Source organism: Sapajus apella, unplaced genomic scaffold (genome assembly GCF_009761245.1).
Source record: "Sapajus apella isolate SASKATOON/1434 unplaced genomic scaffold, GSC_monkey_1.0 scaffold96, whole genome shotgun sequence".
Taxonomy (NCBI): Eukaryota; Metazoa; Chordata; class Mammalia; order Primates; family Cebidae; genus Sapajus; species Sapajus apella.
Window position 1 is genome coordinate 6088853 of NW_022437036.1, and position 4008 is coordinate 6092860.

The window sequence follows — 4008 nt, forward strand, 5'->3', positions numbered from 1 at the left end:
TCTGAGGGGCTTGACGGGGATCTGACTCCACTCTGGGCCCTGTCCCAAAGCCAAATTTGAATTAGAAGAGGATTCTTGCAGAAAGCCTCCTGCAGTCTCTCCCGGGGGTGGGAGCGCACCCTCCTTGCAGTCTCTCCTTGGCAGAACTTTCTCTCTCTGCACAATGCCACTAATTGGAAAGGCGTGGAACATATATATATATATCTTTTTTTTTTTGGAGATATGAGTTTCGCTCTTGTTGCCTGTGCTGGAGTGCAGTGGCGCCATCTCAGCTCCCCCCAACCTCTGCCTCCCAGGTTCAAGTGATCCTCCTGTGTTCAAGCGATTCTCCTGCCCCAGCCTCCTGAGTAGCTGGGATTACAGGCACTTGGCTAATTTTTGTATTTTCAGTAGAGATGGGGTTTCATCATGTTGGCCAGGCTGGTCTCCTGATCTCATGTGATCTGCCTGCCTCGGCCTATTAAAGTGCTGGGATTACGGGCATGAGCCACCACGCCCGGCTAGGCACATACTTTCTACATCAGCCCGTCTAAGCGTGCACCCCATGAGCCGCCTGCCCCGTAATCACCCCAGGGCAGGGCCCACAGAATCTGCGTTTTAAATCATCTCCCCATTCGGTTCTTATGCTCACCAAAGGCTAAATACCAACCGATTCTCTTATGTTTGAATTTTTTAGCGCAAACTTGGGTTACTTTTATAATCAGATAAAAATCAAGATAAATAGTGCTTTTCTTTCTTTTTTCTTTTTCCAGCTGTTTTCTTCCCTTCCTTCTCTCCCTTAGAGAACCAAAGTTAAGACCCTGCTCGGACGTCATAGCACCTCCGCTCCCAGACCTTCTGCTTCAGGGGCTGCATCTTTGAGAAGCTCCTGAGCTAGGGGCTCAGCTTTGGAGATCAGCATGGAGGAGGGAGCTCACCCTAGAAGGCGGGGATGCTCTGGAAACCAGACTGCTGGCTGTACCCCCTGGACAAACTTCCGGGGCTCCAGGCTGGCTGTCTGCACCTGCTATCTGTTCCCAGGGGAGTGTGGGAAGCCCAGACTGGGCAGCACAGCCTCCTCCCTGGAGGGGCTGTCACTGTGGGGACCCTGCGTCTGTTGCCGAAGGCCCAACCTGGAAGCCCCTGGGTGCAAGGCCAGTCATCTTAGAGGCCAAGGGAAGAAAGTCAGACATCTTTTTATTTTTTTCCAAAGAGTAAACAATACAGCTAATAAAAGGGATGAACTCTTAGACTTTTACACACTCTTCTCAGGACAGCCTGATCTCAGGCCCCCACAGTCCTGAGTGCATCCCGGGCCTTTGGAGAGAAGCCCAGGTGTCACGGTGACACCGTCTCCATCAGGCACCATCCCCAGGGCCTCTGTGCTGCTTTTGCCTGCGTGGTCCTTCACGGCACTCAGCACAGTGACCAGCACAGGAGCCTCCTGCTTTCTCTCAGGGCCGATTCCTCTGTGTCAGTGCCCCGCTGCTGGACTGGGGACTCCACAAAGCCGCAGCCATGACTGTTTTGTTTGCTGCTATGTCCCTGGTGCCTGGCACACAGTAGGCCTTCAATATACTGTTTATTTATTGGCTCAGTAAATAAACGACACACAATTCTCAAACTCTCTGAATTTACAGAATCATAGAATGTAGTCATTCCACTTTTCTTTCCTTTTCTTTTTTCCTTCCTTCCTTCCTTCCTTCCTTCCTTCCTTCCTTCCTTCCTTCCTTCCTTCTTTCTTTCTTTCTTTCTTTCTTTCTTTCTTTCTTTCTTTCTCCTTCCTTCCTTCCTTCCTTCCTTCCTTCCTTCCTTCTTTTTTTCTTTCTTCTTTCTTTTCTCTCTCTCTCTTCTTCCTTTTTTCGAGACAGAGTCTTGCCTTGTCACCCAGGCTGGAGTGCAATGGCACTATCTTGGGTCACTGCAACCTCCACCCCCCAGATTCAAGCAATTCTCGTGCCCTAGCCCCCCAAGTAGCTGGGACTATAGGTGTCTGCTACCACGCCCCGCTACTCTTTTGTATTTTAGTAGAGACAGGGTTTTACCATGTTGCTCAGACTGGTCTCGAACTTCTGACCTCAGGCAATCCACCTGCCTTGACCTCCCAAAGTGCTGGGATTACAAGTATGAGCCCCCGTGCCCAGCCACAGTCATTACACTTTTCTTGAGGGCCTACTATGTACCAGGAACTTTGCCAGGTGTGAGATCCATTAGAAAACAAGAGCCCTACCCATTTCTTACCTCATGGAGCTGAGCGATCCTAGAAGAAACAAGATTTTGGAAACAGAAAGACAAGGATTTAAAAAGTCCAGCTCTGCCAATTACCTGGGTGCACTTGGGCAGCTGAGCACCAGGGCCTCGGTTTCTCCATTTGTAAAACAGAAGTGATGGCGGCTCACCTTCATCAGTTGTTGGCTGGATTGGAGATAACATCTGTAATGCGTTTAACAAAATGCTTCGTACCTAGTACATACTTAGTAAATTAGTTTCTGCATTACTGTTCTACAGCTGCTGTTACAAAGAACCACAGACTGGGGGGTTGAACGCAACAGAAATTTGTTCTCTCACAATTCTGGAGGTCAGAAGTCCAACATCAAGGTGATGGCAGAGCAGGGGGCTGCAAGAGAAAATCCATTCCACGCCACCCAGGAATCCTCCAAGCTCCTTGGCTTATGGCAGCGAAACTCCAGTCTGACTCACGGCCAAGTGGCTCCTCTTCTGTGTGTCCTTACAGCTCTGCACCCCTTTCCTCTCCAAGGGTGCCAGCCACTGAATTTAGGACCCACCCTCATCCATTATGATGTCAGCTGACCTAATTACATTTGCATTTCCACATAAGGCTATATTCTGAGGTTCTGGGGAGGCATGAATTTTTGGAGGGACACTATCCCGCCCAGAACAGCTTCTCTTACTTTGTGTGTGTGTGCTCAGTGCTTTGTAGACTTGACTTTATTCCCTCCTCCTAGCTACCCTATGAGGAAGGGACAACGGCTACCTTGCCTCAGATGAGGAGGTGAGGCTCAGAGAATTGCAGTCTCTCAGGATACATGATCATCCTTGCCCTTGCTTGGAAGTCATCTGATTTTCAAAGAGGGGACCTGCAGCAGAGCCTCCCAACCTGACTTTTCTCTCCCAATGGCCGTCCCTGCACAAAACGAACAAGGGGAAGCTGGGCTCCACAGCGCCCTGTGTTCACAGGCTCCACAACCAGAATAAACGTCCTGGCTTAAAATGGACATTAATCAGACCTGCTGGGAGGGTGAGCGGGAAGCAGAAAGGCTCGGCTCCTTCCAAGTTTCTGTTGGCAGAGGGGGCAGAGCTGCCAACTCCAAGTGAAAGATGTTTTCACCATGTGCAAGAGCACAGACGGCCAGCCCGGCACCCCAGCCAGGCTCACAGCTCTAGGCTGATGCTTCTCAGCGGACAGAGCTCTTTCTCTCTCAAACATTTCAGTAATCTTACCCTAACCTGACACAGAACCTCGTCCTTCCTGGAGACACAGGAATGTTTGCTGCTCGAAGTCAATAAAATCCATCACCTTAACGTCTCTCCTGGGGTCCATTCATGGGGTGGGGTTCATTCCGCACCGTTCTGAGGATAGAGTCAGAGGAATCTGCTGGGTCTCCTCTGGCTCGGAATAAGTTCACCAGGCATCTTTACCTCACCCAGAAGAGAGTCGTTTATTTGCACATGTGCACAGCCGCTGACACTGCCAGCAATAACCAGATTGGGTTCTTGCTCCAGTCTCGGGCCTGTCATTCAAGGCTGCTCTGTTCCCGCAGGGCTTCCGACGAGTGCCACATTCTGTTCCTCTAACCTGGGTGAAGCTCCCTCAAATGCTAGTTTCAAAGAGTCCTTGTTACAAAGGTGGGTGCTGGGGCCCAAATCCAAAGGCCCTGACTCAGTAGGTCCAGGTTGGGGTCCCGGATCTGTGATACAAGTGAACCAGGCACCACACTTGGCCAAATGCTTGGTAGCTTGGAAGAAAGCTCCAGAAGCACTCTAGAGCTTCACATCTTCATTCAAAAT

General features: G+C 50.3%; 1 pseudogene; it reads left to right on the forward strand.

Moving 5' to 3' along the window:
* Window positions 1-2984: 2984 nt before the first annotated feature.
* Window positions 2985-3795, forward strand: LOC116535732 (annotated as a pseudogene).
* Window positions 3796-4008: the final 213 nt, after the last annotated feature.